This window comes from Mustela putorius, unplaced genomic scaffold (genome assembly GCF_011764305.1).
Source record: "Mustela putorius furo isolate JIRA1106 unplaced genomic scaffold, ASM1176430v1.1 tig00003898_pilon_pilon_pilon, whole genome shotgun sequence".
NCBI lineage: Eukaryota > Metazoa > Chordata > Mammalia > Carnivora > Mustelidae > Mustela > Mustela putorius.
In genome coordinates this window covers 28470631-28497280 of record NW_025422047.1, presented here as the reverse complement: position 1 = coordinate 28497280, position 26650 = coordinate 28470631, and the positions used below count along the sequence as shown (strand labels likewise).

Sequence of the window (26650 nt, the reverse complement as noted above, 5' to 3'; positions counted from 1 at the left end):
ATATATATATACATATATATATATACACATATATATAGTCATATATGCAAATCATCTCTACTCTTTTATGATTAAAATGACTTCTTAAATTCTACTAGCCAGTAAACTGCCCAGCTTCAATCTCATTATTGCTTTAGTTTGGTTTTATCATTTAGTTTTTATTGAAACTACACTGGGAAACCACTTCATACCCAGAAATATAACTATAATCAAAAAGAGAAAGTAAGTTTTAGAAAAGGATGTTGAAAATTTGGAATCTTCCATTACTGCTAGAAGAAATGTAAAATGGTGTTAAGTATGAAGTTTGGAAATACTCTGGCAATTCCCCAAATGGTTAAACATAGAGTTGAGACATGATCCAGCATTCTCTACTAGGTATATCCCCAAGAGAACAGAAAGTGTATTGGACATACACTTTTATATAAAGTTCATATAAAAACTTTATAAAAAGTTATAAACAGGGGCACCTGGGTGGCTCAGTGGGTTAAGCCTCTGCTTTCAGCTCAGGTCATGATCTCAGGGATCATGTCCCTAAGATCTCAGGGATCGAGTCCTGCATCGAGCTCTCTGCTCGGCAGGGAGCCTGCTTCCTCCTCTCTCTCTCTCTCTGCCTGCCTCTCTACTTGTGATTTCTCTCTGTCAAAAAAATAAATAAAATCTTTTAAAAAAAAAAGTTATAAACAAATATTCATAGCAGCATTATTCATAATAGCCAAAAAGTAGAAACAACCAAATGTGCATCAACTGATTAAACAGATAAATAAAAAGTGGTATACCCATACAACAGACTCAGCAATACAAAGAAATGAAGAACTGAAAGATACCACAACATGGATTAATCTTGAAAACATAAAGCTAAGTGAAAGAAGCCAGTCACAAAAGACCATATTGTATGATTCCATTTATATGAAATGTCCAAATAGGTAAATCTATAAAGACAGAAAATAAATTCATGGTTGCCTAGAACTAAGGGTACATGGAGAAATAGAAGCTAAGGATATAAGGTTTATTTTTTGAGCAATGAAAATGTTCTAAAATTGATGATGAAAGATGTACAATTCTGTGACTATATTAAGAGCCATTAAATTATACTTCAAGCAGATGAACTATATGGTATGTGAATTTTATCTCAAACCATTAAAAAAATGATAGGAATGAAAACACAACATTCCAAAATCTTGGAGCTAAGAGAGACGTTTATAACAATAAAGGCCTAATAAAAAAGCAAAAAAAAATCTCCAATACCTAACCTTACACCTAAAGGAGCTAGAAAAAGAAGAACAAACAAAATCCAAAAGCAGCAGAAAGAAGGAAATAATAAAGATTAGAGCAGAAATAAATGAAATAGAAACAAAAAACATAACAGACTAACAAAACCAAGAGCTGGCTCATCAAATGATCAACAAAATTGATAAAACTTTAACCAGACTCATCCAAAAAAAAAAAAAAGAGAGAAAGGTCTTAAATAAACAAAATGAGAAATTCAAGACAAGACAAGAAATAGCAATGACACCACAGACATACAATCGTAAGAGAATATTATGAAAAATTATATGCCAACAAATTGGATAACATAGAAGAAATGGATAATTCCTAGAAACATATAACCTTCTCAAATCGAATCAAGAAGAAATAGAAAATCTGAACATGAAATTCAGTCAGTTAGCAAAAAACTCCCAACAAATAAAAGTCCAGGACCAGATTGCTTCACAGGTGGATTCTACCAAACATTTAAAGAAGAGTTAATACTGATTGTTCTCAAACCATTCCAAAAAATAGTAGAGGATGGAAAACTTCCAGATTTATTCTATGAGGACTACATTACCCAAAACCAGATAAAGACAGTACAAAAAAAAGAGAACTCCAGGCACATATCTATGATGAACAAATAAGCAAAAATTGTCAGTAAAATATTAGCAAACTAAATCCAACAATATATTAAAGAAAATCATTCACCATGATCAAGTGGGATTTATTCCTGCAATGCAAGGGAGGGTGGTTCAATATTTGCAAATCTATCGATGTAATACATTGAATCAATAAAAGAAAGAATAGAGGTGCCTGGGAGGCTCAGTGGGTTGGGCCTCTGCCTTCGGCTCAGGTCATGATCTCAGGGTCCTGGGATCCAGCCCTGCATCGGGCTCTCTGCTCACCAGGGAGCCTGCTTCCCCCCCTTCTCCCTCTCTGCCTGCCTTTCTGCCAGCTTGGGGCCTCTATCAAATAAATAAATAAAATATTAATAAATAAATAAATAAAAATAAAAGGATAAAAACCATATGATAGTTTCATAGATGCAGAAAAAGCACTTGCTGAAGTACAACACCCATTTATGATAAACACTCTCAAAAGTAGCAGAGGGAACATACCTCAACATAACAAAGTCCCCACATGAAAAACCCACAGCAAACATTGTATTTTAAAGGTGAAAAACTGAGAGCTTTTCCCCTAAGATTAGGAATAAGACGAGAACATCCACTCTCACCACTTTTATTCACCATAGTACTGTAGGTCCTAGCCCAGAAATCAGACAACAAATAAAAGGCATCCAAATTGGTAAGGAAGAAGTAAAACTGTCACTACTTGCAGACATCATACTATATATAGAAAACCTTTAAGAGGAAGGAGTGAAGATGGCAGAGTAGTAGTGGGACCCTGGGGTTGCCTCGTTCTTCAAGCCTCATTCTTCAAACACAGCTAGATCAACGTCAAATCATTTTGAACAACTAGAAAATTAATGAGGATTTTAAAAATAATCTATACAGGGTACCTGGGTAGCTCAATCAGTTAAGCATCTACCTGTAGCTCAGGTCATGATCAAGTCCCATGTCAGACTCCCTGCTAAGCCCTTTCCCTCTGCCCTTCCCCCCTGTTGTGCTCGCCTTCACTCTCTCTCAAATAAATAAATAAAATAGAAAGAAAGAGAGAGCGAGGGAAAGGGAAGAAGGGAGGGAGGGAGGAAACAATATACACAATATATACAATTGGAGGGAAGAACGAGGCAGATAGGAGGTTGAGAGACGTGAATTAGGAGAGAGAAAAGCCATGGTGCCATGGAGGGGTGGGAACACTTTTCGAAGAGTAAAGTCAGGAATAGGGGGAGAGAGATCAGTGAGTAGGGTTTGTGCAAGACATCAACGTATAGGGATCCCCTGGGTCACACAAGGAGAGAATGTTCCCCTTCCTGGAGCACAATTGGAAGACGGTATTTTGCCTCTCCAAGGACAAATGGCCCTCCGAGTGGTACTGAGGGGACATTCAACAGCAGGGGACAGAGGCACACAGGCAGATAAACCTAGCAGCAGCTCTTTACTGTGCTTCAACGTAAGACTCCAGACACTCATGCAAGCATGCAACTGCTTTTCTGGGACAGAAGAATGCCAAGAGTAACACTGCAAGGCTCTCCTCCAGAGGACGGGAGAGAGTCCATGTGCTGCTGGGTACTTTAAACTTTGTTTTGAATCCCAGCCACTGGCCAGAGATAAAACTCAGAAGCACTGTGGCACCAAGCGTGCAGACAGCCAGGCAAAGATTAATGGAGGACAGGGATCTTATGAAAGCCTGGGACACAGGTAAGGAGACTGTTCACTTTTCTCTGAGGGCCTCCTTAACAGTGGCAGCCCCAGGTTCCCCTCTTCGGGGATGAAAGGATAAGGGGACAGCATTTTACACACACACGCACACACACTAGCATGGCTGGACTTCAGAGAGAAACACAGCACCTCCAGCAGAGGCTGGAGTCACTTATACCAAACCCTGCCCCCTACACGGCAGGAGAATCTTTACAAGGGCAGGTCTGACTCTGAGCCACTGCAGTGGGCCTCTCCCTCAGAAGACCAACATAGGCCCTCCACATGCATCAAGGCTACTGATCATAAAGTGCTCCCAAAGAGTCAGCTTCAATTCTGGTAGAAGTAAGACCAGGCCTTTTTTTTTCCTTCCTCCTGGCTTGTTTCCTTTTCTCAGTTTTTTGGATCAGGCTTTTTTTTTCTTCCTCCTTTTTCTTTGGAATCAGGCTTGTACTTCCTTTGTTAGTTTGTTTTCTTTTTCCTTTTCCTTTTCTCTTTTCTGGGATCAGGCTTTTTTTTTTTTTTTTTTAAATCAGGCCTATCTTCACAAACAAATAAACCTAATTAAAGGTCCAAACACTCCTCACTGCAAGAAGGAAGAACTCTGTAGAGGACCCACCTGTGGTAAAGAGCAGCCAAACACAATAGCAGAGTGCACACAGCACACACCAGAAACACTTCCCAGAGTGCCAGGCCCTGGACAGTGTAGGACCCATTCTTTTTTTTTTTTTTTAAGATTTTATTTATTTATTTGAGAGAGACAGAGCAAGCATGCATGAGTGGGGGAGCAGGGGAGCCAGGATGACCAGAGGGAGAAGCAGACTCCCCACTGAGCAGGAAGCCTGACATGGGGCTTGATCCCAGGACCCTGAGATCATAACTTGAGCAGAAGCTTAAACAACTGAGCCACCCAGGCTTCCTAGGACCCCTTCTTAATACAGGATCTCTCAGAAGCATGAATCAGTACATGCTTTCATAACATGCAAAGGGAAGAAACCTAGACATAATGACAAGACAGAGGAATTCTCCCCAAAGGAAGATCAAGAAATCACAGCAAGAGGGATAAAAATATATGTTTATAAATTTTAAAAAAATTAAAAAAAAAAAAAGAAATCACAGCAAGGGATTTGCTCAAAACAGATACAAGCAATATATCTAAATAAGAATTTAGAAAAACAGTTATAAGAACACTAGCTGAGGGGGGCCACCTGGGTGGCTCAGTGGGTTAAAGCCTCTGCCTTCAGCTCAGGTCATGACCCCAGGATCGAGCCCCACATCAGGCTCTCTGCTCAGCGGGGAGCCTGCTTCCTCCTCTCTCTGCCTACTTATGATCTGTCAAATAAATAAATAAAAAATCTTAAAAAAAAAAAAGGAACACTAGTTGGGTTTGAAAGAAGCATAAAAGTAACCAGAGAAACCCTGGCTGCAGAGATAAAAGACCTAAAAACTAGTCAGGCCAAAATAAAAAAATGCTGTAACTGCAATGCAAAATTGACTGGATGTAATCCCAATGAAGATGGAAGAAGCAAAAAAGTGAATAGGTGATAAAGAAGATAAAATTATAGAAAATAATGAAGCTGAAAAGAGGGAAAGAAAACTACTAGATCACAAATATAGACTTAGGGAACTGAGAGATTCCACCAAGTGCAATAGTATCCATAGCATAGGAGTCCCAGAAGAAGAACAGAAAAAAGGAGCAGAAGATCTGTTTGAACAATTATAGCTCAAATGCATTAAAGCCCAAGAGGCAAGGTGAACTCCTTTCAAGATCAACAAAAACAGGTCAATACCAAGACATATCACAGGGAAACTTGCAAAATACAAAGACAGAGAATTCTGAAAACAACTGGAGACAAAACACCCTTAACCTACAAGAGTAGACACATAAGATTGGCAGCAGACCAGACCACAAAAACACAGCAGGCCAGAGAGAGTGGCATGATATAGTCAAAATGCTGAATGGGAAAAACATGCAGCCAAAAATACTATATCCAGCAAGACTGTCTTTCAGAACAGGAGAGATAAAGAGTTTTCAAGATAAGCAAGAACTAAAAGAGTTTATGAACAGAGTTCATGAACACTAGAACACTATAACAGCTCTGCAAGAGCTTGAGCAGGAAGACTACAAAGGAACAGAAACAATCTATAGAAACAGAGACTTTATGATAATATAATGGCACTAAATTTATAACTACCAATAGCTACTTTGAATGCAAATGGACTAAATCCTAAATCAAAAGACACAGGCTATCAGAATAGATTTAAAAAAAAAAAAAAAAGACCTATTTATATGCTGCTTACAAGAGACTCATTTTAGACCCAAAGACACCTCCAGATTTAAAGTAAGGGGGTAAAGAACCATTTATCATACTAATGGACATCAAAAGAAAGCTGGAGTAGCCATACTTACATCAGACAAATTAGATTTTAAACCAAAGACTGTAATAAAAGATGAAGAAGGGCACTCTATCATAATAAAGGGGTCTATCCAACAAGAAGATCTAACAACTATAAATTTATGACCTCGACTTGAGAGCAAATATATGTAAATCAATTAATAACAAATGAATATATAATATATAAATTAGTTAAGCTTAAAGAAATTCATTAATAATAATACAATAATAATATGGGACTTTAATGCCCTACTCATACAGTAGGTATGGTCAGATCATCTAAGCAGAAGATCAGCAAGGAAACAAAGGCTTTGAATGACATAATGGATCAGACTTAACAGATATATTTGGAGCACTTCAGCCTAAAGCAGAATACACATTCTTTTGAAGTGCACATAGAACATTCTCCAAAACAGATCATATACTGGGTCACAAACCATGCCTCAACCAATACAAAAAGACTGAGATGATACCATGTATATATTCAGATCACAATGCTTTGAAACTTGAAGTCAATCACAAGAAAAAATTTGGAAAGACCAAAAAACATAAAGGCTAAAGAACAGCATACTAAAGAATAAATGGGTTAATCAGAAAATTAAAGAAGAATTTAAATAATACATGGAAGCAAATAAAAATAAAAACACAGCAGTCCAAAATCTTTGGGACACAGCAAAGGCTGTCATAAGAGGGAAGTATCTAGCAGGATCTAACAATAGAGTCTCTCCTCAAAAAGCAAGAAAAGTCTCAAATGCACAACCTAACCTCACACCTAAAAGAGCTAGAAAAAGAATAGCAAATAAGGCCTAAAACTAGCAGGTGCAGGGAAATAATTAAGATCAGGGCATGAATAAATGATAAAGAAATAAAAATAAAACAGTAGAACAGATCAACAAAACTAGGAGCTGGTTCTTTGAAAGAATTAACAAAATTGGTAAACCCCTAGACAGACTTATCAAAAAGAAAAGAGAACCCAAATAAAATCACAAATGAAAAGGAGAGTTCGCAACCAACACCACAAAAATACAAACAATTATAAGAGAATATTATAAGCAATCATGTGCCAAAACACTGGGCAATCTGAAAGAAGTGGATACATTCCTGGAAACATACAAACTGCCAAAACTGAAACAGGAAGAAACATAAAATCTGAACAGAGCCATAACCAACAAAGAAGCTGAAGTAGTATTAAAAAAAAATCTCCCAACAAACAAGACCCCAGGACCAGATGGCTTCCCAGGGGAATTCTACCAAACACTTAAAGAAGAATTAATACCTGTTCTTTTGAAGCTGTTCCAAAAAATAGAAATAGAAGGGAAGTTTCCAAACTCATTCTACAAGGCCAGCATTACCTTGATTTTAAAACCAGAGAGACCCCACCAAAAATGAGAATTATAGACCAATACCCCTGATGAACATGGATGCAAAAATCCTCAACAAGATACTAGCTAACCAAATCCAACAGTACATTAAAAGTATTATTCACCATGTTCAAGTGGGATTTATTCCTGGGCTTCAGGGGTGGTTCAATATCTGCAAAACAATCAACATGATATACCACATTAAAAAAAGAAAGGACAAGAACTATATGATCCTCTCAATAGATGCAGAGTAAGTATTTGACAAAATACAGCATCCTTTCTTGATAAAAACCCTCAAGAAAGTAGAGATAGAAAGAACATATCCATAGCCAACCCAGAGCTAATACCATCCTCAATGTAAAAAAACTTAGAGCCTTTCCTCTAAGGTCAGGAACACAACACAGATGCCCATGCTCACCACTGTTGTTCATCATAGCACTGGAAGTCTTAGCCTCAGCAATCAGACAAAAAAAGAAATAAAAGGCATCCATCTCAGCAAGGAAGAAGTCAAACTTTCACTCTTCGTAGATGACATGATACTCTATATAGAAAACCTAACAGAGTCCACAAAAAAATGGCTAGAACTGATAGAGGAATTCAGCAAAGTTGCAGTATATAAAATCAACATACAGAAATCTGTTGCACTTCTATACACCAATAATAAAGCAGCAGAAAGAGAAATCAAGGATTCAATCCCATCTACATTGCAACTAAAACTATAAGATACGCAGGAATATACCTAACCAAAGAGGTTACACTGAAAACTATAGAACATTTATGAAAGAAACTGAAGAAGACACAACGAAATGGAAAAACATTCCATGCTCTTGGACTGGAAGAACAAATATTATTGGGGTGCGTGGGTGACTCAGTGGGTTAAGCCTCTGCCTCTGCTCAGGTCATGATCTCAGGGTCCTGGGATCAAGCCCCATTGGACTCTCTGCTCGGGGGAGAGCCTGCTTCCCCCTTCTCTCTCTGCCTGCCTCTCTGCCTACTGTGATCTCTCTCTCTCTCTCTATCAAATAAATAAATAAAATCTTAAAAAAAAAAAAGAACAAATATTATTAAAATGTCTATACTACCCAAAGCAACCTACACATTCAGTGCAATCCCTATCAAAATATCAAAAGCATTTTTAACTAAGCTAGAACAAACAATCCAAAATTGGTATGGAATCAGAAAAGACCCCAAATAGCCGAAGTAATTTTGAAAAATAAAAGCAATTGGGAGGTATGACAATAGCAGACTTCAAGCTGTATTACAAAGTTATAATCATCAAGATGGTATGACATTGGCACAAAAACAGATATACATCAATGGAATCAACTAGAGAACCTAGAAATGGACCCACAACTATATGGTCAACTAGTCTTCAGCAAAGCAGGAAAGAATATCCAATGGAAAGAAGTCTCTTCAACAAATGGTGCTGGGAAAACTGAACAGCAGCATGCAGAAGAATGAAACTAGACCACTTTCTCATACCATACACAAAAATAAATTCAAAATGGATAAAACACCTAAATGTAGAAAACATCAAAATCCTAGAGAAAACAGGCAGCAACCTCTTTGACCTTGCAAGAATGCAGAGAAAGGAGAACCCTCTTACACTATAGGTAGGAATGCAAACTGATGCAGCAACTGCAGAAAACAGTATGGAGGGTCCTCAAAAAGTTAAAATAGATTTACCCTACGACCAGCAATTGCACTACTAAGTATTTATCCAAGGGATACAAAAATACTAATTCAAAGGAACACATGCATTTCGATGCTTATAGCACTATTATCAACAACAGACTAAGTTTAGAAAGAGCACAAATGACTATTAACTGAAGGAATGGATAAAGAGATTCGTTATTTACATTACTCAGCCACCAAAAAGAATAAAATCTTGCCATTTGCAATAATGTGAATGGAACTAGAATGTATTATGATAAGTGAAATAAGTCAGAGAAAGACAAATACTGTATGATTTCACTCATATGTAGAATTTAAGAAACATAACAGATGAACAAGAGGGGAAGGAGAGGAGAAATAAAGTAAGATAAAAAACAGAGAGGGAAGCAAACCATAAGAGACTGTTGAGAGAACAAACTGAGGGTTTCTGGAGGGGAGCTGGGTGGAGAGAATGGGTAAATGGATCATGGTTATTAAGGAGAACACCTCTGATGAGCACTGGATGTTGTATGTAAATGATGAATTACTAAATTATACTCCAGAAACTAATACTACACTATATGTTAACTAACCTGAGTTAAAAAAAAAAAAAAAAAAAAAAAAAGCAAGCTTGGGGGGAAAAAAAAGAAAACCCTAAAAACTATACCAAAAAACTACTAGAACTGATAAATGAATTCAGTAAGGTCACAGGACACAAAATCATTGTATAGAAATCTGCTGTATTTATAAATACTAATAATGAAGCAACGAAAAAAGAAATCAAGAAAGCAACTCCACTTATAACTACATAATAAAATACCTAGGAATAAACTTAACTGAAAAGGTAAAAGATTTGTACTCTGTAAACTATAAAACACCAGTGAAAGAAACTGAAGACAACACAAATAAATGGAAAGATATTTCATGCACATGGATTAGAATAAAATAGAATAGATTACAGAATATAGAATGAGAATAATACTGTTACAATGTCCATACTACTCAAAGCAATCCATGGATTTAATGCAATCCCTAACAAAATACCAACAGCATTTTTCACAGAACTAGAACAAGTAATCCCAAAATTTGTATGGAATCACAAAAGACCCCAAATAGCCAAAACAATCTTGAAAAAGAAAAAGAAAGCTGGAGGTAGCACAATTCCAGATTTCAAGTTATACTTCAAAGCTGTAGTAATCAAAACAGTATGATACTGGCACAAAAACAGATACATATATCAATGGAACAGGATCTAAAGCCCAGAAACAAACTCATGATATATACCCAATTAATCTTCGATAAAAGAGCCAAGAATATGAAATGAGAAAAAGACAGTCTCTTCAACAAATGGTGCTGGGGGAAAAAAAACAGCTACATCCAAAAGAATGAAACTAGACCACCCTCTTTTACCATACACAAAAATAAACTCAAAATGGATTAAGGATCTAAAGATGAGACCTGAAACCACAAAAATCCTAGAAGAAAGTACAGGCAGTAATTTTCTGGTATCAGTCATGCAACTTTTTTCTAGATAGGTCCCAGAAGCACAGGAAACAAAAGCAAAAACAAACTATTGGGACTACATCAAAATAAAAAGCAAATAAAAAAAAAATTCTTAAAAGTGGCAGTACTCCAATTATAAAAATTCACAAACCTCAAGCAAGGATACAGATTACTTATAAGTAGGTGAAACAATATAGACTAAAAAGTACTGCGCTCTTCTATCCTGACCAAAAGTTGACTGGAAAAGGTCAACATATTTCTGAGTTTTTGCAATCAGGGCAATTCTACTGTATACCAAATCTGAAAATAAGTATTTTTCGAATGCATTCGGAAAATGTATCTGATATCAATTCAGTTGTACAATCAAGAAACCTGGAATGGAGGTCATTGCTGAGTCCTTCCTCTCCTCTCCTATATCCAGTCCATCAACAAGACCTACCAAAACTCCTCTTCCATTTCCTCTACCAACACCCTAGTCTAAGACCTCACTATGCTCTCCTGCTTAGGTTGGTGTAATAGCTTAAATTAGTCTTCTGCACCCACTCAAATATTCCTTCCATTCACCATGTAGCAGTAATGTAATTTTTAAGTAAATCTGATCATGTCTATCCGCTGTCTAAAATTGCTTCCCATTACCAGTATGATATATTCTAAAATTCTTGACACCATCGCTAAGGTTACTACTTTCCCTCTCACAGTGACTCACACTGACTACCTCACTGGCCTTCTTTCAGTTCCTTCATACCACCACACCCGTGCTTCTTTCGACCATGGTTTCCTGGCATAAAGGCCCTTGTCCCAGGAGTTTTCATTCCAACTGCAGGGAAAGGGAGGAGGTGGAGACATGGAAGCAAAAGATAAATAAGAACTACCTTGAAAAAAGTGAAACACAGTAATGTGACAGAGAATAGTGGTGTTTGCAGGAAAGCAGGTATCATTAATCCCTCTGGGAAGTCCTCCCTCAACCTTCAGATTAGGATCAGCATTCTGTTAAATGCCTTGTAACGATGGGATTTCTCTTTGCAGCACTTATTACAGATGTAAATAAACAAGCTGGACTGTCTTATCCACCACTCTATCCAAAATTCCTACCATGGTATCAGACATACAGCAGATATTTAATAAACACACTGTAAAAGAATGCGTTGGGTTCTCCAGTTTCACAAACTGAGTCATAAAACCACAGGCCATGTAATGTAATTAGCTAACCTATCCAACTCTGCCAGAGTCAAAACCTAGAGTCACCAAGTTAAGTTATCTGTCCCACCCCTGCTCCATGAGCCTCAACAATACCCTCTCTGCCACCTTTGATTTAGTACTGCCTATGTCATGTACCCTCCAATGTTTCGTAAGACACGCACTTCAACAACAGCTGGCTTCCATCATCCCTATTTAATCATGTATAAAAATAAAACATCATTTATATTATCACAATCATTTCCATGGCAAATATGAAAATATCAAAGTCCTAACTCAAGGACTACAAGAAGTCACAGCTTTGCAGGGGATTTTTGTCGAAGGCAGATGTTAGCTACTCAAGTTCCATTTATAGGGCTTGTTTCCAAGCAAATCTGTTCTTTCCTGACTTCAATTTCCTCTTTTAAAAATGACATTTGATAGACTCTCTAGATTCTCAAATTTTCCTTTTTCTTTTGATTACTTATAACACCCTTTGGTAACATGAAATCAACCCCTTCTTTCCCCATTATAAAAACAATTTCTACTACCAGACTACTTTTGTAAAGATTTGATGCTCAAAGCATGTATTATTTATAATGGGGAAAATTCTTTTAAAAGAATTGATATTCACCAGCTCTGCAGTGTGACCACTGAGAGGAACAAAACTGAGAGCTAATTAAGCTGAGCAATTCTCATTAAATGAAGAAAAACAAGTAATATTAAGATTTGGCTCTTAAGTACTTGGTCAAATGCCTAAGAACCACAGTGCCTAGGGAAAGTTCTACCCAGTATGTTGCAAACATCCTTCTTATTCCAAATATGTCCTCCACCCCATCTCACCCCACCAGAGTGGTCTGATCCTTCTTTTGAAACTTAATCCTTTGGAAAAGAAAAGAGACCAGCAATCTAAGTAAAAAGCCTCTCTGCTGTTTAAAAAAAAAAAAAAGTACACAAATTTTCCTCAAAATGTCTTTCCCCTGGATGAATGCCACCTTTAGTGGTGCACAGCTGGTGTTTGCTCACTAAATGCTCCATTCATAAACAAGCCCCCTCTATCCTATTATCACTAGCATCTATTAATTTTCAACTATCTCTACCATGATAAAATTACTATGCTATGTAGTTTTTGGAAATAACCATTCTTGTCAATACCCAAGTCATCTTGCCACAATTTTTTAATTTCTCAGAGAACTCCTAAAATACCAAAGCTTACCACTATTTTAAGACAAAGAAAGGAAGGGAATTGGCTAATAAACTAACAAGCAGACAACCACTTAAAACCAATGTGCTATACCAATTAGAATATTTTTGAAAAATATCAATTTTTTAAACTCTCTCACAGTTGCTTAAACCAAAATCAAGAAAGCTAAAAAGAAATGAAATTCAGATACATGCTACAACATAGATAAATCTTGAAAACATTATGCTAAGTGAAAGAAGCGGACACAAAAGGACAAATACTGTTATGATTCTGTTACATGAGTACCTAGAGTAGCCAAATTCATAGAGAACAAAAGTAGAATGCCAGCTGCCATAGGCTGGGAGTGGGGGAAATAGGGTCTCATTATTTAACAGATACAGAATTTCAGTTTGGGATGATAAAATAGTTCTGGGGATGGATAGTGCTAATGGTTATATAATAGTGTGAATGCATGTAATGTCACTGGACTCTATATATAAAAATGGTTAAAATATTAAATTATGTAAATCATTTCACTGTATCAAAAAAAGAAAGTAACAAGAAATTATCTATTTCCTTAATAATCCACAACCAATTTATCACCAAGTCCTCCTGTCTCTATCTTCAACATAATTTTAGAACCTGAACACTTACCACTACATCTTTACTACCACCGTAGATCACGGTCCAAGCTATCATCTTCAGCTTAAACTACTGCATTAGGTATTAGTCAAATCTCCCTGCTTCTATTCTTATTCCCTTACATCTATACTCTAAAATAAAACCACATCCTTTTAAGGAGTGAGTTAAATCATATCACCGCCCTGGTCAAAAATCACCAGATCATACTCAGAAAAAAGTCCAAATTTCCACCAAAGCTCATAAGGGTTTACATAACAAGTCCCTGCCTATATCTCCCTGAGTCCACTCTAACTAACCACACAGATTTTCGTGCTGTTCTTTAAAATAAGCTAAGTTGAAACGACCTCAGGGCTTTTGCCTTTCCTGTGGCCCAGTTTCTCAATTCAGTGAGATCTCTATTCAAATGTGTTCAGAGAGCCCCTTCCTGACAACCCCATCTAAAAGACCACCTTCCATTACTATCTCCTTACACTGCTTTACAATCTTTCATAAATCTTATTACTACCTAAAAGTATATGTTTATCTATTATATCTCCTGTACTAGAATATAAACTCCTTAAGAAAAGAAACTTAGACTTTTTTACCACTATATCTCCAGGACCCAGAAAAGTGCCCAGCAAATGGTAAATATTCAGTAAATACTTGAACAAATATAAGTCTTCTTATTTGTCAAAGCACCAAGTATTAGACCCTTCATTTTCATTTCATATAAATAGACACTATTATACATTAAAGGAAATCATGTTATTTGAAATAACCAAGAGGAACCTCAATCACCCAATATCCCATATACCTTTTTAATCAGAGTCACCCCTTGAAAATGGAACAAACCTTTGAAAATGGAAGAATGCAATCACTGTGTCCCATAACACAAAACCCTTGGTCAATGTGAATTTCACCTCAATTTTTAAAATTAACTAATTAAAAAAAAAAAAAGACTATTGTATCAGCACCAGTCAACTCCTCACACAGCTTCAGCCCAGATTTTCCCCTTCTGTTCACCAATTCCCCACTAAGGAAATAAGAAAGACTATGTTCAAATTTCTAAACATTACCATAAATATAAACCTCTCCCTAAGTTTAGATAGACTGATCATTTTAGAAGATGTACTACTGAATGTCTATAATATCTGAATATTTAATTGTCTTAATTGCTCACAAGTGCTTTTAACTTTTATGTCTCCACCATCAGCACTTAAACCCCATTTCACCTGGCAATGGTATGATAAAATAATACCCATGCCTTAATTTCTGTAACAAGATCCACTCCATCACTAAGCAGGTAAATGGAAATTTAGCATTTGTTATTCTGTTGCATATATAAGCACAAAGGCCAACAAACAAGACACCAATATGAAAATTTTCATTCATGTTTCTTGGCCAGAATATCTTCAAATGCATGGAATATTTTAAATAACCTAATAGAAATGATACAACTCTCCTATTCTATCTTAAGTAAGCTGTATTTTTAATTATTTTTGAAGAAAACATGTAAGTGAAGAACAGGATTAAATATGTTGGTCATCTTTTATTTAAGCCACCCCAAATAGCTCAAAGGATAGAACTAGATAGAGCCTGATCAGTTTCCATGGTGACTGGCAAAGAGCCCCATCACACTCCAGATAACATTCCAGCAGATTTCAGAGCAAACTCTGCTTCAGAGTTTGAAGAAAACTTGTGTGTCTTATTCTATTCAGGAAAAATCTAAACAGAGAACAACCCATGCAGAGAACTGCTTTTAAAGGCTACTCCAGTCCCACCTTAATTTAAGAATGTTACATTGTTTAAGAGCCACAGGCATAAACCAACTTTGTCATTTATTGCTCTTAGAAAATCCTAGCTTATTATCTGTCTTGACAGTAATAAAATCATCTTTTAAAGCTACAGTAGGATAGAGTTCTTCCTTCCAACTCAGCTGAAAAATAGGCAGTTACACTTTATCAATCACGGAAGTAGAACATACTGTCTGCTCTCTTTAAGTGACCATTTAAGATTTTTATGGAAGTACAAAGGAGACTTATGTCCTTTTGGAAGACAAGAAGAGAGAGACTTTCTGAAGAAGCTTCTTAAGAATAATAGCTAAAGAACTACTAAAAACAGCAATCCATTTTCTATAAAATTGGTTGATGTGGTTAATTTGGCAAAGCACTTGAGAGGCAAAGGAGGAAGCAAGAATATGGCGAGAGGTTCAAGCTTATAATTATTTAGTCTTATTACACCAACAATACATAAAGACTCTTTAAAAAAGTTCTTCCCCCTTTCATCTGAACACTCAGTGACCCAATTCTGCACAGCAGTGCTGACCCTAGCCCTTTCACAGAGTGCAACTGCCAAAAGTGAACTATCACATGTTTCTGACAAAAGAGAAATAGGCTGGAATGAAATCTGTAATGTGGAATATTTCAAGGCCAAAATTAGAGCTTAAAAATGCCACTACTGAAAACAATACTATTCTGATCTCAACTTTATCCTTCTAGCTTTGAATCTTATCAAAGATTGTTTTAAATCTAATACTTGCCCACTTCCCTAAATTTTCTGGCACACAAGAATAATATTTCAAATAGGTCTTTTTGGGTTTTGTTGTATATGTTTTAAATGAAATAAAATTGTTGAAGTACAGAATATAAACTCCCTTATTTAAAAACTTTAACAGACATTTAATAAAGCCCAGTAACTCAAACCTTTGGAGAATTCCACCAAAGTATAATCTGTTTCCAATCAACCTAGCAAGCATTTACCAAGTATGTAATGATGGGCCAGCCAACAGTGATGGATGATTTAAGATATAGTCCCTGGCCTCATGGAAGCTACAGTCACCCTAATGGCAGAAGATAAATATATAAACAAATAATGGAATAACTGACATTATTTGAAGTCTCTAGGAAGACTTCACATAGGAAGGCACAGCCAACACGAGACCCAAAGGATGAAAGGAAGTGGGAGAGGAAGGAAGACAGTCAATTCAAAGGACCAGTTAACACAAAGTCAAGTGCACACTGGAAATTTAGGTAGAGCCAACCTTTAAGAGCTAAGCTATGCAATTTGGACAGAGACCTGTACGTAGTAAGAACTATCCTACAATCAATATGAGGAATTATTTAATTCAAGGTGAGAGAGATTACATAGATCAAATAAGAGGTTACAGAAAACTCTAAAATGAAATATGATCAAATTCTTACCAAGGTTCATTATAATGGAGAAAAGCAGGTATTTCTCAAATTAAAAAGGCCAGTACTTAGTGGCTGATACACAAAAGAGGAGTGGGATTAGAGAAATGAAATACAAGGATAATATCAAGGTTTCTAAGCAAGATACGAGCGGATATGGTATGGTAATTTTAAAACATGGACACGTATTTTTTGATACCCCTCCCAGGAAGTTCAGTATATGTTTCCTCTTCCTGAATCTGGGAAGGACTACTTCAATCCAGAATTTAGGCTGACTATCAAGCCTAGGTCAAAGAAGACCATACAGCTTCCCTATTCCCTGGGACACAAACTTGGAGCCCTGAGCCACTATTTAAGAAGTCAAACTACTACACTAAGGCCTCCATGCTATAAGGAAGCTCATGTAACATGGAAATGCACTCCAATCAACTATCCCAGCTAAACTCAGTCTTTAAATCCAAGAGTTAAAGATGTGAGTGAAGAGCCTCCAGATCGAGCCTTTTGAGTCTTCCCTTGTGAAGCCTCAAACATTGTAGAACAAAGACAAGCCATCCCTGCTATTTCCTATCCCAATTCCTGTCTCACAGAATCTGTGAACATAACAGCTGTTGATGTCACACACTTTAGGGTAGCTTGTTTCATAACAATAGGTAACTGAAATGGGTGATAGTAACATATAAGTGAATTATTAAGGAATACAGGAACAGAGGTTTGCAGAGAAAGAGGTTCCATTTCAATCACTTAAATCTGTCATATTTACAGAATGGCTAAAATTAACAACACAGGAAATGAGATATTGGCAAGGATGCAGAGAAAGGGGAACCCTCTTACACTGTTGGTGGTACAGCTGGTACAGCTAATACAGTGCTGGTACAGCCACTCTGGAAAATAGTATAGAGGTTCCTTAAGTTAAAAGGACAGGGTGCCTGGGTGGCTCAGTTGGTTAAGGGACTGCCTTTGCCTCAGATCATGATCCTGGAGTCCCAGGATCAAGTCCTGCATTGGGCTCCGTGCTCCACAGCGAGTTCTGCTTCTCCCTCTGACCTTCCCCCTCTCATGCTCTCTCTCTCTCTCTCTCTCTCTCAAATAAAAAAATAAATAAATAAAATCTTGAAAATCTTAAAAAAAAACAAAGACAACTACCCTACAATTCAGCAATTGTATTTATCCAAAGGATACAAAAATACTGATTCAAAGGGGCACATGCACCCCAATGTTTACAGCAGCACTATCAACAATAGCCAAGGTATGGAAAGAGCCCAAATATCCATTGGCTGATGAATGGATAAAGAAGATGTGTATAAACACAAACACATACACACACACACACACACACACACACACACAACACACGCACACACACACACACACACACAGGAATATTACTCAGTCGTCGAAAAAGAATGAAATCTTGCCATTTGCAACACCATGGACAGAACCAGAGTGTATTATGCTAAGTGAAATAAGCCAGTCAGAAAATGAAAAATACCATATGATTCCACTCATGTGGAGTTTAAAAAACAAATAACAGATGAACATAGGGGAAGGAGAGGAAAAATAAGATAAAAACAGAGAGGGAGGCAAACCACAAGAGACTCTTAACTAGAGAACAAACTGAGTGTTGCTAGAGGGCAAGTGAGTGGGGTAATAGGGGTAAATGAGTGATGTAGAGGGCACTTGTTGTGATGAGCACTGGGTGTTATATGTAAGTGATGAATTACTAAATTCTATTCCTAAAACTAATACTATACTACTTTGTTAATTTGAATCTTGGAGAATAAACAAATACATAAATAAATAAATATATCTGACATAATCTGTAAAACACCATATGGAGATCTTGAGTAAACTACTGAAAATAAGGATTTTAAAAAAGACATAGACACTGAAAACAAAGGAGGACGTGCACGTATGAGGGAGAAAAATCAAGAGTTATGGAAATGGAATAATATGAAAAGTTAGAGAGGATATTGAAAGAGTCAGAGAAAGGGAGAAGAATTAAGACAGAAGGTTGTTGTAAAAGCCAAACAAATTCTCTTAAGGTGTCAGCAGTATCACATGCAGCAGGAAATCAAGCAGGATCAAGAGAAAGGGAACAAATACACTTGGCAGAGAACTGGTAACTAGGAGAGGAAATTCAGTTGTATGGTGATAAGTCAAATTATGGAAGTAGCAAAATAAAATAGGAATCTATACTGACATAGCCAGTATAGATTACTCTCTCCAGTATGACTATGCCTATAATGGGAAAGTAACAGAGGGCAGAAGCTTGAGGGAAACGAGGTAAAGACAATCTGCTGTTTTATTCACTAACGCAAAAAATGCACATTTATATTTTTCAGGGTGTATGAGTAAAATGAGTAGATCAATAGATCAAAAGGAAGGAATTAGTAAAGAGAAACTGAAGATAACCAGAAGGAATTAATGAATCAAAGTCTTAGAAAAGGTAGGAAGTGAAGGATGAAGAGTCCATATAAAGATACCAGATGTGGGGCGCCTGGGTGGCTCAGTGGGTTAAGCCGCTGCCTTCGGCTCAGGTCATGATCTCAGGGTCCTGGGATCGAGTCCCGCATCGGGCTCTCTGCTCAGCAGGGAGCCTGCTTCTCTCTCTCTCTCTGCCTGCCTCTGCCTCTCCATCTACTTGTGATTTCTCTCTGTCAAATAAATAAATAAAATCTTTAAAAAAAAAAAAAAAAAAAAAAAAAAAGATACCAGATGTGATATCTCTTCCTCTGAGGTAGAAAGAAATGAAGAGCATGATGACTGTATAAAAATATACTAGACAGACGAAGAAAACAGTAAATACATTACCAATGAAAAGTCATGTGGAATGGGAACGAAGAAACTGGAACAGTATAGAAGGCTAAAGAGCAGAAAAAGCCATCTGTGGTAAATGGGAAAGAAAAAAGACAGGAAACAAGAATCATCAAGCCATACAGAGATCCCTGCTTTGAATGGAAATAAAATCCTCCAGTTACTCAGGCTGTAAATTAACTAAAATGAGGACAGACACAGGGTTTTTTCAATTCTGTATCCCACGCTAAGCAGAGGACCTAGAGAATAGGCCTTCAAATGGATGGCTGATGAATGACTGAATGAATGAACAAATCTATATATGAAGGAATAAGAAAAAGTAATTCATTAAAAATCTATTTTTTCACTGATTATAAAGTGATAATCCCCCATGTATGTATGAGTATGTACATATCACAATTATCAAATATTTGCAATAAAAGTCATCAGTTATTACAAATAGTTCCATTTATACCAAAAGAAATCTTAGTTTTAGTAAAGACTTTTGTTCTAATTGCAAATACATTTTTGGAGACTTTTTCTCCTTGGTAAATGTCAAAATTTATTAATTCAAATGCACTTATAAAACACAGTTCTTACCAAGAATTATCTTTGAATTGAAGAACAAAAAGAAAAAAATTACAGTTTTGTAAATGTTCCTTCTGGATCTCTTGCCCCAGTTTCCCTTTAACTTTAAAGTTATTATACTTCAAACACTAATAGTGTACCCTTTCTCCAAAATAGCTAACCATAATATTGAAACAAAATATATTTATAAGAAATGTATGTTACATATACTAAAAAACAATAATTAAAAAAAAAAAACATTAAGAACAGGTCAATTTGAAAATAATGCAACCCCCTCATAACACTGGCATTAAAGAAAAGATAAGCCCCAACCTTACAAACTTGAACTAAGTACTATACATCAGGATTTCACATAGGTAATTGTGAGAAACACAGTTTCATACATATTTAATCCAAATTCACATCATAAAAATAATCCAGATTATAATAACATATGCAGGGGCACCAGGGTGGGTCAGTTGGTGAAGCAACTGCCTTTGCCTCAGGTCATGATCCTGGAGTCCCAGGATCGAGTCCCCCATCGGACTCCCTGCTCAGCAGGGAGTCTGCTTCTCCTTCTGACCCTCTCCCTTCTCATGCTCTCTCTGTTATTCTCTCTCTCAAATAAATAAATAAATAAATAAATAAAAATGTCCAGGTTGGCATGTGGAGTACTACAATAGCTAATAAGTATAGCTCTTATTAGCATTTATTATATGCCAGACACTGTGCTTCATGCTTTATATACATTACCTCCTTTAATACTTAAAACCTTAGGAGATAGGTACAGGCCAAAGTCATATAGCTTCCAAGAGGCAGAACCAGAATTAAGCCCAGTTCTGTATACAAAAAAGCTATACACATAACTATTAACTGCTAATACATGTAACTATTAATGAAGAAAATTACAGTGTTTTAAGTGGTGGTAGATAACATATTCCAAGATTGCTGAACTTTTCAAAAACCAAAACTAAATCTTGAAGGAAATCTTGAACTAAAACTTCCTAATTTTTCATAACATGATCACAAAACTTCACAGGCTTAATATAATCTTAATTACATTTAAAGAACCACTAGTGATAATTTGTGAAGAAGAAAAGTATGTCTGGAAAGATTAAGTGTAAAGACATTATGAGATCATGGGAAAAAAATATTTTAAGATAAACATCAATGGGAAAAAAAAAAACAAAAAGACCCAAACTCTTTGAAGATAATACTGCTTCACTTTCCATCTTTAAGTTCAATTAAAATTCTAATTAATGATTCATTCTAGCAATGGAAAATAAGTAAAAACCTAAAATAAGTTTTGCAAAAACAGTCAAGTAAGTAAAACATGTATCAGCTTTTACTTTTAAATACTACTTACAAAAAGCTTTTATTTAGCCACCCATACCAAAAACTGATTTAGAACTTACTATGTATCAGCCGGAGTGCTAAGCTCTTCACATACATTATCCCATTTAAATTTTAATTACTTCATTTCCTCAGGAAAAAAAAAGCATAATTTAGCAGTGAACAACTTATTCAACAGTTAGAATTTGCCATAGAAATGAAATATATATGTATGTGTGTATATATATTCACAACCAGTCTTCATTTAATATGTCCCACAGTCTTTACCAACATTTATCAAAAAGCTACTATGTATCATCACTGGACTAAGCACTGAGGATTTTTAAAAAAGAGTTATAAAACCAAAACTATTGACCCTAAAAGGTTCACAGATTAGCATAGGAGATAAACAAGTAAACTCTTCTAAAATAATATGGTTAAGTGTTAGTCCTTTCCTCAAAACATCATAGCAAAGAAATAGACAGCAGGGATCACCTCACAGAAGATACACAGTTAAGAGTCTGAATAAAGCAGCAGCATTAAGGAATGAAAGGAGAGGACACAATATACAGAATTTTAAGTGGTAGAAGCAGCAGGGATGGGTGACCAATTTGAAGGCAGGCAGGAACCAAATGATCCCACATGACAAAGAAAGTTATAGGGAAAAAGGGTTTGGTTTTACACACACTGAGCTTGGATGCCATTCCAGTAGATGTCTACAGAGACAACTAGACAGACAGGTCTGGTACCCAGGAGAGAGATCCTGGCTGGTAACGAATTTGGAACCAAGGGCACATCAGTAGTAACTGGAGCAGGGATTTGAAAAAATGAGATTAGCAGATAGAGAGTATAAAATGAGAAAAGGGTTAAGTGGAATCATAGAATGTACCATGCTTTAAGAAGCAGGAAAAAAACAGTGAATAGCCCACTAAGCCATAAAAAGTCCTCTTGTCCCACACTACCTCTCAAAAAACAAAACAAAACAAAGCTTGGCACTTGACATACTATGAAACCATTCTATATACTTAATTCATCTGTGGAGCAAACATTTATTGTGCATGTCCAAAATCATAAAGCACTGTGCTGTTGCTAAGGATAGCCAAGGATGAAGACAACACAACCTTTAACTATAAAAATCTACCTAAGATAGAAGCAGTTGAGCAAGTAGGTTAAGAGCACAGGATCTAGGTTAGCATTCAAATCTTGGCTCTGCCATTTACTTCTCAGTGACCCTGGGCAAAATACTCAACTTCCAAATACTTCTGCTTTCTAGCTACAAAAGGGATCATAATAGTATCTATTCCCATATGGTTGCTATGAAACATAAATGAGTTAAGAATCTGTCATGAGGGAAAGTGCTTGACATATAATAAATGCTCAATAAATGTTAGTTATATCATTTGTCATTATAAAAATTACCACAATGGTTGCATAAGAACAATAATCATACAAATAAATAGTGCTACTGGATTTCCCAAGACAGAGAAAGAAAGGAATTTAGGAAGCACTTCACTAAGCTGCCCCTCAGGGCAAAGCTGGCTCATACAGTGCCTCTGTGTGAATGAGAATGCAGCCTGCAGGGGTGCCTGGCTGGTTCAGTAGGTACAACATGTGACTCTTAATGGACTGTGAGTTCAAGTCCCAAGCCAGGTCTAGAGCTTACTTAAAAAAAAAATAAATAAATAAAACAAAACGAAGCCTACAGTTGTACAAGAAGAGGGTAGTCTGGATTTCTATCATACTCAACCTCCTTGACAAGTACCCTTATGCATGATATAACCAGCACAGCCATAAATGGTAGTCTGGAAGATAGGGCATGTAAGCTGAAGAAAGGTGAAGAGAATACTCCATTTCAGCAAGAACATAGTACATCCAAGCCCAAATTGGCAAGAAACTTCAAGTAACCCAGATTGGCCAGAGCACAAAGACCATTTAGATGATAGACTGAACACAAACCTATGAAGGCAGATGGAAGCCAGATCGCTGAAGATCTTGAGCAAAAGCATTCAGTAGTGACACTAAGCAGGAATGATGCAATTCCAATAATGCTTTAGTAAGAGTAATTAGGCATTATGTACTGAATGGATTTGAGCATAAGCAGGTAATAGATTGGACCACTGCAGTGGTCTTCTAGTCTGAGTTACTCAAAGGCAGGGACCAGGTGTCTCATTCCTTTCTATATCCTCCAAATAAAGTGCTTAGGATAAAAGAGGCACTCAAAAACTGAAGTATAAAATGAATAAAAGAGCCAAACAGTAATGTGGGTCTTAGTTAGAGTGGGAATAATGACAATAGAAAAATACATATTGGAAAAACATCGCAGGGATAGAAACAAGGGTATTTGCTGACTGATGAAATGTGGCAAGGAAAGGGCAGAATCAATAAAGACTGTAAAGCTGATAAATACTATGACATTGCATTACAGGTTTCTGTGAGAACCAAATACAATTATGTGCATGAAAATGCTCTATAAAAAAAAAAAAAAGATCACTTTTCTCTGGAAGAAAAGCTACTCATCCTAGAAGGATACACTACTATATTTGACCTTGAATATATCTCGTCATTTTAAGACTTTTATCTTCCTTTTGTGTTCACAGGATTATAAAACCTTTAAGAGTACACAACGTGTCTACTCTTATGAAGCACAATAAAACCTTACTGTTGTCTTAATTAGCACTTTCTCACTCACAAATGATTACTGAACTAAATTTACCTATACACCACCAAAATATACACACACACAGATACACAGAAATATGTACACACCTAAACAAACACATATACACACACACAACACTGTTTTGTGAATGTAGTCTTAGGCTGTGAACTTCCACAGCACATTTACTTTTCTTTATATTCTCAGGGTATCTGGCAACAAGTGTTATAGGAACTCAAATATTTGTTGGACTAAAATGAACTGAACTGACAGGAATCTCACAGAGCTAATCAATGGTATCTGGTAGTCTTTAAGTTTCCCTCTCCCAGTCTCAGTGCCCTTCTCACTGTTTATTAAATCTACACTGTAAAAGAATGAGACCCATAACATGGTTAAGAAGACAGAAAAAAGGGGACACCTAGGTGGCTCAGTCAGTTAAGCACCAGACTCTTGATTTTGGCTCAGGTCACGATCTCAGCATTGTGAGATCACGTCCTGCATCAGGCTCTGCACTGGGTGTGGAGCCTGCTTAAGATTCTCTCTCTGCCCCTCCCCAAGCCCTGCCCCTCTCTCCCTCTCTCAAAAAAAAATGATTGGAAAATCAGAGGGGAAGATGAACCATGAAAGACTGTGGACTCTGAGAAACAAACTGAGGGTTTTGAAGGGGAGGAGGGTGGGGGGTTGGGTGAGCCTGGTGGGGTATTAAGGAGGGCACATATTGCATGGAGCACTGGTGAGGTGCATAAACAATGAATTTTGAAACACAAACACACACACAAATAAAATAAAATAAAAAAGATTGAAAAAAAGAAAAATCAAAAAAGGATTGTCAATATATATGATCTGTGGTGTGCCAGGAAATGTTTAACAAATGGCTCAAGATGTGGTGGGGTTCTGATTTTCAATATTTGCCAACTTCCATGGTTTAAATATTCCCACAATGGCCTATTTCATGGTAACAACATGGTATCAACTAGTTCCCAAATTCCTGAAAATTTAACAATTGGCCCTCACAAACAAGCATGAGTCAGCTCCAACAAATCACTGGATGCATTATTTAGATGCATAGCACATATGATCTCAAACTCTACTCTGCAATACTACCTTCTACATCCCCCAAATGAAAGTACAAAAGACAAGGGAAAAGGAAAAGCTGCACCCTATTCCCATTAAGGCCTTTACCTCAATCTATAAAGTAGTCTTCTTATAAACTGGGCATCTGATCCAGCCCAGAAATTTCTTTTGCCTAGGCTAGTGACATCTGAAATTTTCTGATCATGCACTCCAATCAGTAAAATATGTTTAAGCATATATCCTTAATATATGTTAATATATTTGTTTATAAATTACATTGCAACTACCATATATACTATATATACTAACATAGTATAAATTATAAAGCATACACAAAAAACATAAATTTTAAAAGATAAAAATTAATACAAATAGGAAAGAAAAATTTCCTTCCTACATCCCAATGGACTATATTACATACACCCCTGGGGTTTACACAATCTTGTTTAGAGACTACTAAGGTCAATATCAAAAGTAAGATGAATAGCTTCCTGGTCCTATATCCCTTTCCTGGATCTAGATCTTCTATTCCAATGCTGAAAAAGGGCAAGTACAACCCATAGAAAAGAAAGGAGGTAAAAGTTAGCAAGGTCTTAAACAAAAATGGCCTATAGAGAAGAAAATCAGAGACCTCTTTTATAATTCAAACTCCACAGAATTAAGCCTCCCTGGGAATGAATTACTGGAAAGGCTCCAAAGACACCATCCTAACTGGAGTTTTTAACCCCATAAAGAGACATATTCTGGCCATCGATATCAACTTAGGCAAACAGAAGAGCTGGGAGGAACCATGAGCTTCCCCTAAGGACCAAACATGTCCTCCAAATAAGTATAATATTAATAAAATCTTAAATTGGGAAATAGAAGAGTATAAAACTATGCCAGATACATATAAATCATATAAAACAGATATAACTCTTCTTTTCTGTATGCAAGCTGTCCTCTGGCAGAGCACAGTTTAAATTAAACACGCTAGTCCTGAATCAAAAACACTAACTTTGCTTAAAAAAAAAAAAAAAATCAAGAAATGAACAACAAAAAACACCTTCACTAGGATCACAGAATACTAAAAACCTTCCTAAGGAAGATTTTACAAACATTAAAAACAGTAAGGATACTCAAGGTTACTAAATGAGCCAGGTGAAGTGTCACTGCTTTACCTTTCTTGTTGCCAATTTCCGTCACACATATAAAGCACTAAAGATGAATCTGCCTTCAACCCTGCTCCTTGAAAGAAGAGAAAAGGAAAAAAAGAAAAACACAGAAATAAAAAAAAAATTTCTGAACTACCATCTCATCAAGAGTAGCAATATCTGGGGCACCTGGGTGGCTGAGTCAGTTAAGCATCTGCCTTCAGGTCTGGTCATGATCCCAGAGTTCTGGGATCAAGCCCCCGGTCGGGCTCTGCTCAGCAAAAAGCCTGCTTCTTCCTCTCCCTCTGCCTGCTGCTCCACCTGCTTGTGTGCTCTATCAGATAAATTTAAAAGATCTTAAAAAAAAAAAAAAAAGATAAAGAGCAATCTTTAACATGAAGGAATCAACCCCTTTTTAACTATTCTTTTCATCCTTTGATCCCTATTA

At 36.5% G+C, this 26650-nt stretch overlaps 1 protein-coding gene across 6 annotated transcripts in view; it reads right to left on the bottom strand.

Moving 5' to 3' along the window:
• Window positions 1-26650, bottom strand: part of NUBPL (nucleotide binding protein like) — a 201726-nt gene that overhangs the window by 167843 nt on the left and 7233 nt on the right. The gene's annotated exons all lie outside the window — the stretch shown is intronic.